Here is an 8825-nt window from a genome sequence, read left to right as displayed (position 1 = left end):
TAACGGTGTCTGCCGCTGCTTGTTGTTCTCCTCCACTGAACAAAGCTGTGCCGCCTGTTTACTCCTGTTACCAATTTTGAACTTCATTTGGCCCACTTTATTACTTGGGCCTACTAACTGTGTCTGCCACTCATTACAGTTTTTCGCCACTGAACAAAGCTATGCCGCCTGTTTAGTCCCGTTACCAATTTTTAACTGCATTTAGCCTACTTTATTCTTTGGGACTATATCTGTGTTTCCTCCTCATCCTGCCCATTGGCCAGCCACTGCTACATGAGTCTGCTGGTACATTGACCTAGACCACTACATTCCCCTTGCACTCTACACAGCCAGAATCTGACCCTACTGAAAGTCAGGTTCCCCTTTCCGCATACTATGCCACCTTACACGGGGACAAAGAGGAAGGTGCAGATGAAAGTTCAGGTTCCTTCATCAGGTGGGGGGGCATACTCGTTGGTGACATCACTGGCACAGGGCCCCTCATAATACGCAAAAGTGTCTCTGCCGGTGGGAGGCGCCCCCGCTGTCAAACACACCACCGTACTTTGAGGGGCCCTGTGCCAGTGCCAATGCGAACGAGTTGGCCCCCCCTGCTTGCTCGGGATCACAGCACTTGCAAAGTTTAAATACTTACCTCTCCCTGCTCAACCGCCGTGACGTAGTCCGTGTTTCCTGGGCCCACGAAAATCTTGAGCCAGTCCTACCCCCCACAACTTTAACCAAGTGATCCCCTGTTTTCAATGCCTATTATTATAAATTAAATTAAGATTGACAAGCTTAAGAAATAAGAATTGATGTTTTTGGCATAAAAATGGGCACTGTAGGTGTTTTCCTGCCCTCCACTCACTGCCGACTTTGATTCCCCATTGATTTGCATTGGGTTTCGGGTTTTGATCGATCCACGACTTTTTGCAATAATCGGCCGAATTCACCCGACCCGACTTTTCACAGAGTCGGGTTTCGGGAAACCCGACTCGATCCTAAAAAAGTAAAAGTCGCTCAACTCTAATTAGAATTCTTCAGCTAATTACACACATCATGATACTTGTGTTATATTACGTATATATCCAGTATACCATAATAACCTGGATATGTCAAACCGTTCAGGTATACTCATCAACCCAGGAACCACATCTATTATCCTGGTAAATCAACACAATATCATGTGGGACTGATCACATATCAAACATGAATCACTGTTGTATGATCCCGTATGTAATATTCTCCAAAATCGTTTAGTGGTATACAGTAAGCATGCTCATCTATACACTTATTCTGAGATGTCCCATCAATCACATCTCATCTCAATAACGCAGCCTTGCACCACTATATATTCCGAATACATCGATGCCAAAATATCCATAGCATAGGTTCAAATAGTGGACTGAATATGCTTTGCGTTAACCATAATACTCATCTGGGTCCACAGGATGGCTTTCTGGGAAACCCTTCGGTTGGAGTATAGTCATCACCGGCAATCCTCATTATCTTATCTGTTGCCCAGTTCTTTAATATCATAATGTCTCACGACGCGTTTCTTCATATCGATTCATCAGGGGATGATGACATTTTCAAAATGAGCAGAGCTGCCGCGCAACTCTACCTGCCTTATAAGCATGCACCGTGGCGCCACGCTTCCGGACGCCGACATCGCCACTTCCGGAGTAACACACGCATGCGCCATTCTGGTTTCGTCGCGCCTGGTGACTGGACTGCTGGCGTCATTTCCGGTCAGCGAATGTCACACCGCTTTGGTACTCAGAGCGCATGCGTGCTTACAGCTGCATTACGTCTGTATGACTGGAATGTAAGTGGTGTGTCATAGATCCCTGACATCACTTTCAGTCAGCGATTATCAAGGACTGATTGTGCTATATCTTATAGCTACATCGGTCATGATATACGAGTTGCATCGATGACACAGACAGTTCTATTACAGTAGAGTGGATTACATTCCACCCAGGTCATATAGGGACATGTATAGGTTTGTTCACGTTCTTCAATCCACTATCATTCTATATATACCCTATGGCTAAGGTACTGCCAAAGTATCCTGATTGTCATATTACGCATATAAGTATTTGTGCAGGAGTGAGAGAGAGACCCCATCCGTATGGAAAAATGTATTGAAAAAATATTACTGACACAACGGACCTCTCATGGATACATTAAGGGAAGGATAGAAAAGGGTGACCCTATATACTCAGACCCTGTAAGCCCCTATCCTATTCTGAGCCCTATTCTGAGGAGATTGGCACCCTAGACTTGCGCAGTGGCACCCCCACTCATCGGCGGCTATCCCTGCTACAGGACCCTGTTGTGGCTACACTCATAGGAAGGAAGAAAAGTTGAGTTGTTCATTTAATCCTTTCGGATTCACAGTTTGTAGACGGAAGATCCATTTGGTTTCTCTCTGTAGGATACCTCTGTCCCAATTTCCTCCTCTCTGTGCTTTGGGCACCCTGTCAATTCCCATAAACTTCACCTTCTTCAGATCTCCGTTATGTATGTTGTTAATATGATTGGCTACAGGGGTGTCTCTATGGTTGATGGTATCCCTATGATGTTCTCCTACTTTTCTTCTTAATTCCCTAGAGGTTTTCCCTATGTTTTCCTTTCCACATTCACATGTCATTTTATAAATGACCCCTTTTGTTTTGCAGTTTATGAAATGGTTTATTCTGAAGGTTTTCCCAGTCACATTACTTACAAAATCTTTTCCTTGACTGATAGAGCCACAGTATTTGCAGCCCCCACATCTGTAACATCCCTTGACCTTCATATCTAGCCAGGTAGAATTAGCCGTGTTTGGGGGGACAAAATGGCTGTGGACAATCCTATCTCTAAGAGATCTACCTCTCCTGAACGTGATTTGGGGAGAGGGGGCAACCACCTTTTTTAGCTCATCATCCATCTGTAAAATAGGCCAATGGCGCTGTATGATTTCGCTCAAATCTTTAGCGCAATTGGTATATCTAGTGATGAACCTATTAGTCTCTTCGTTTATGTCCTTCTTTTGTGTAGATGGATAGAGTAGATCTTTCCTATCCTTTTCAGTCGCAGATTTGTAGGCTTCCCTAAGGACCGAATCTCGATAGCCACGCTCACTTGAAGTGACTTTGAGGGCCCATATGATGGAAAATGCCCCAAAGTGACACCATTCTAAGAACTACACCCCTCAAGGTGCTCAAAATTACATTCATGAAGTTTATTAACCCCTCAGATGCTTCACAGGAATTAATGGAATGTGGAAGGAAAAAATGAACATTTATCTTTTCCCACGAAAATGTTACTTTAGCGCCAAAGTTCTCATTTTCATAAGGGTAACAGAAAAAATGCACCATAAAATTTTTGTGTGATTTCTTCTGAGTACGCCAATATGGAGGAAAACTACTGTTTGGCTGATCTTGGAAGGGAAGTAGCACTATTGACCCTGAACACACCATCCTCACTGTCAAACATGGTGGTGGCAGCATCATGATTTGGGCCTGCTTTTCTTCAGCAGGGACAAGGAAGATGGTTAAAATTGATGGGAAGATGGATGGAGCCAAATACAGGACCATTCTTGAAGAAAACCTGTTGGAGTCTGCAAAAGACCTAAGACTGAGACGGAGATTTGTCTTCCAACAAGACAATGATCCCAAACATAAAGCAACAGTGGAATGGTTCACAAATAAACGTATCCAGATGTTAGAATTGCCAAGTTAAAGTCCAGACCTCAATGCAATAGAGAATCTGTGGAAAGAGCTGAAATCTGCTGTTCACAAGCAATCTCCATCAAACCACACTGAGCTCGAGCTGTTTGCCAAGGAAGAATGGGCAATAATTTCAGTCTCTCGATGAACAAAACTGATAGAGACATACCACAAGTGACTTGCAGCTGTAATCGTAGCAAAAGGTGGCGCAACAAAGTATTAAGTTAAAGGGGCCGAAAAATATTGCATGCCCCACTTTTCAGTTTTTGAATTTTCCCAAAAATTTCAACTTCACAATTGCGTTCCACTTGTTGTTGATTCTTCACCAAAAAATTACATTTAGTATCTTTATGTTTGAAGCATGATATGTGGGAAAAGGTTGAAAAGTTCCAGGGAGTAGAATACTTTCGCAAGGCACTGTAACTAGATCTTTATTAGCGACATGGCTGATTTTGTTTAAAATATCTTCTGCAGCCAAAAAATAATCAACAGAGTGTTTTTGGTTTTACTGTGCTTTTTTGTGTTTTCAAGTTTCTTGGTGGTGGGAGCATGTCTCTACAGGCTTGTTCACTCTGCGTACTGCTCATGTGTTCCTGTTATACATAATTGTTTTCTTGTGTCCACAAGACTGGGGAGGCCTCCACCCCTCTATTTTTGAGCCGTGCGCACAAGAGCTGTTCTATCCAGTGTGTCCACATTGGACATTTCCTCTCTGAACCCTGCTCATACAGGTATTGTACAGATGACCAGGTTTTTAAATACATCAGATAGGTATTACATACATCAGTTAGGACTGCTCTGATACGGGTATACCTTGACGTTTGGTAGAGCGGCTTAGTATACATTTTTTGCAAAAAACGTATCAACCAAATACCCTGTTTTTCCATCTTTTTACTAGCACTTGCTGTTCACTGTGATTTTTTTGCAACAGAGTGTTTTTGGTTTTACTGTGCTTTTTGTGCTTTCAAAAAATAATCAATACTAGACCATTTATTATGTACATGGGAGAAATGTGTATATTCCCTGCCCAGGTGGTAAATGATGCACCAGGCGTCTTTAAGATTTGTATTTTCTAGCATGGGTGCCAATACTTATACTGCAGTAATGCTATATCTACTTTGAGTGTTTTCAAATGTCTTCCCACCATCATTCTCTTATAGGGTTACTGTAGCCCTTGACATTCCAAGTAATTAGCTTTATAATACCATAGTCAAGTTAATATAACAATCATAGGGTGTGAAAATTACAAACATCACAACCAAACAAAGAAAAAACAGACAACTTTCTCCAAATTAGAGAATTTCACTATAAACAGAGTCAATATTTGTAGTGTTGACTTCACTTCTTTTCACACACCTATGGGAAGTCAGTCTACTTCCCTACTTTTTGATAAATATATACATATACAGTATATATATATATATGTATATATATATATATAAATAAATAAAGAGGAGGGGGCAGACCCAGTGCTTTTGCTCCCTATGTCCCTGGGTATAATAAAGTAATGTGTGCGCGTGCTCCGCACACCTCAGCGCGGGTAAGCTTCATGGGCTGCACGGAACAGCAATGTAGCTCCAAAGAAGTCACTCCGCCTCTTCTGTTACGCGCTGATGATGTCTTCACATAAGTGCTGGCATGTACACGCCACTCTCCATGTCACCAAAAGTGAAGCTGCGCCTACAGGGAATCGTATGTGAGGTAAGCATGAAAAACTTTATTTTTTTTAAATAAAATTAAGTAAATGGGCTTGAAGGGGAGAAAATGATGATGAATTGAGGGTATGGAAAGGGGGACCACGAATCATGATATATTTAGATGAGGGAACGCAAATAATGATGAATTATTGAGGATGCAGGCGTGTGACTGGCATTGAATTGTGGAAAGAGATCAGTTGCTAATTAATTTATATATTTATTGGATGGGGAAAGTGGCTATTTATAGTTAGTGGAGGTACATTGGTGGATTACAATTTATATTTGGAATGGTGGGTTGCATAATAACTAATTTTATATTAATGGTGGGTACACGTCTGTATTCAACTGTGAGGTGTTGAACATGGGGCGTATGCTCTGGAAGCGGTGCTCTAGATAACTGTGTTACTTTCTGCAAAGGTAAGTCCTGGCTGGAAGAAGTGATGATGGTCTATGCAGAATGAAGTAGAAAAGCAAAGATGAAGGACTTCAACTAGAGACATCACCGTTGAGTCAGTGTACTACCTGTACACTTACACTATACACTGTATACTATGTACAGAGCACCTGTATATAATGTCATCGGTGACCATCGTATAACCTGTACACTGATACTATATACAGAGCTACTGTGCATAATGTCACTAGTGATCACTGTATTACCTGCCCACTGACACTATATATAAAGCTCCTGTGCATAACGTCACTAGTGATCACTGTATTATCTGTACAATGACACTATATACAGATCTCCTGTGTATAGTGGCACTTGCAGTAATATAAGTAATTTTTTTATTAATGATCAGTATTGTAGTATTCGGTTATTATGTGGTGGTAATATTTGGTATGGTCATGATGTGATGGTATTTGTCCCTGTATATGGTATTATTTGGTCAATATGCGGTGGTAATGTGTGGTCCTGCCATGGTGTGATGGTATTTGTCTCTTCTATGTGGTATTATTGGTCATTTAAAATAATGTATGTCACACATTCCCTCAAAGAAAAATAAAGAAAAATATATTTAGAAAGTCTTGGATATTTAATAATAATAATAATAATCTTTATTTTTATATAGCGCTAACATATTCCGCAGCGCTTTACAGTTTGCACACATTATCACATTATTTCAAGAAATGTTTAAAGGGAACCTGTCAGCAGGATTGTGCTGAGGAGCCTACAGACAGTGTCAGGTTGGCATCATACTATTGATCCGAATGATAACTAGGTTGATGAAATCCGTCTTGTGGTTGTTGTTTAATCTTTATTTTCAGTTTTCAATTAATGAGATTCTTGTGCTCCAGGGTGGTCTGTGGTGGAGGTCTTTATGTGGTGCTCTTCTTAGCTGTTCATACTGATGGCTTATGTCAGGTCACCCCCTATTTTACACAATGACTATAATATGCTTTGAAAAAAAAATTCACATTCAGCATGCATGCACCGGCGGTTTTCTAGAGAAAAAAAATTGTCTCCACCAAGATGGCGCCAGCGGCGCCTGCGCAGTAGCATCTACCAGTGATTCGATAGATGCTACTGCACAGGTGGGCCAATGCAATTTTGAGAGAGAATTGTATTTTTATCTGAATAAATTTATATCAGCAAATAAAGTAATTAAATGCATAGTAAGGATGTGATCTTACTGCATTTGATGATCTGGAGAATAGATCCCGGAGAATCAATCTTAGGATTATTGGTTTACCAGAATCTATTACCCGTAGCCAGCTTACAAGTATATGCACACTAGACCTACCAAAAGCTCTATGCATTAATACACCATTGAAAGTGAAACACGCTCACAGAGTAGCCCACCACCACCACCTCTTCTGCTTATAAGCCCAGGCCTGGTATTGTGAAATACCTGAACTATGCAGACAAAGCGGACATCTTACAAAGGTACAGAAAATCCTCTCCACCCCAGTGCTAAAAGGATAGAGAATGTTAATTTTCAGTGACTACTCCGTGGAAGTAACAAGAAAAGACGCGCCTTTAGTGGAATATGCACTGATCTAGTAAAGAAAGAAAATCCGCTTCTCATTACAATTCCCAGCGAATCTTAAAGTGTTTTCACCTGGAGGAAGAATACAAACATTTTCAGCACCAGAACAAGCATCAGACTTTCTTAAAGACATAGAAGATCTTCGCAAAGAAAACAGCAGAAAACAGCAGGTCCCATAAAACAGTAGGGGCAGTAATGATCTGATGGTGGTCCTTTCCACACATGAAAGTATAAAATAAAGACTCAGACACATCATTGAAAGTTTAAATAGTGTGAATTTTATTATATGCTTTATATGTGCTGGTTACCTCCCATCACTCACAAAGAGCGTACAGCAGCACTCAGGACAGGAAAAACCCCCAGTGGTGGAAACCTGTAGGGAAACCATGGCTGCTGTACTGCCCTTCCTCCGGGCACACTAAGGGAGGTTACCACTATAAAATATAACAACTGTGAAAAAAATAACAATTATGTGTAAAGTATACAGTGTGTCTATGTGTACAGCATATGGGGTGTCTGTGTGTATGTTGCATGTTCTGTGTGTGACTATTAAGAATACATAGTAACATAGTTATTATTAAGGTTGAAGGAAGACTTTAAGTCCATCAAGTTCAACCCATAGCCTAACCTAACATGCCCTAACACGTTGATCCAGAGGAAGGCAAAAAAACCCCATGTGAAAGAGTAAGATCCACATTGGGGAAAAAAATTCCTTCCCGACTCCACATACGGCAATCAGACTAGTTCCCTGGATCAACGCCCTATCAAGGAATCTAATATATATATAACCTGTAACATTATACTTTTCAAGAAGGGTGTCTGAGTGTGTATGTATGTATGCTGTCTGTGTACAGTGGGATGTGCATGTTCTGTGTGTGACTATTAAAGGGAACCTGTCACCCCCCAGGCATTTTTGACTAAAAGAGCCATCTTGTGCAGCACTAATGCTGCATTCTGTCAAGGTGGCTTTTAGTTGGGGTCCCTTTCAATGCTGCAATATCCGTTTTATAATTTGTCCTCCATACATATAGTTCCATCATTAACGTCCCCGGTGCCTGAGCTGTAAGATTTTTATCGGGCATGCGCAGTTTGCGCTGCCCTTCGACTCCCATTACACGATGGGAACTTACAGCGCAGGCGCCAGGGACGTTAATGAAGGAAGTGGAGGCGGCCCCTGGCGCACGGAGTATTCAGTGATGGCTGGGAGGCGTTTGTGTCTGGGTGGAAAAGACAGGTATGAGGGACAAATTATAAAAAAGGATATTGCAGCGTTGAAAGTAACCCCAACTAAAAGAGCCACCTTGACAGAATGCAGCATTAGTGCTGCACAAGATGTCTCTTTTAGTTAAAAAATGCCTTGGGGGGGGTGACAAGTTCCCTTTAAGAATACTTCTCTCCTGTCTCCGGTTCTTCATCCATCACGTCTTCTAGCTGTTCTCCTT

This window comes from Ranitomeya imitator, chromosome 3 (assembly GCF_032444005.1).
Source record: "Ranitomeya imitator isolate aRanImi1 chromosome 3, aRanImi1.pri, whole genome shotgun sequence".
Lineage (NCBI taxonomy): Eukaryota > Metazoa > Chordata > Amphibia > Anura > Dendrobatidae > Ranitomeya > Ranitomeya imitator.
This window is presented reverse-complemented; position numbering follows the sequence as displayed.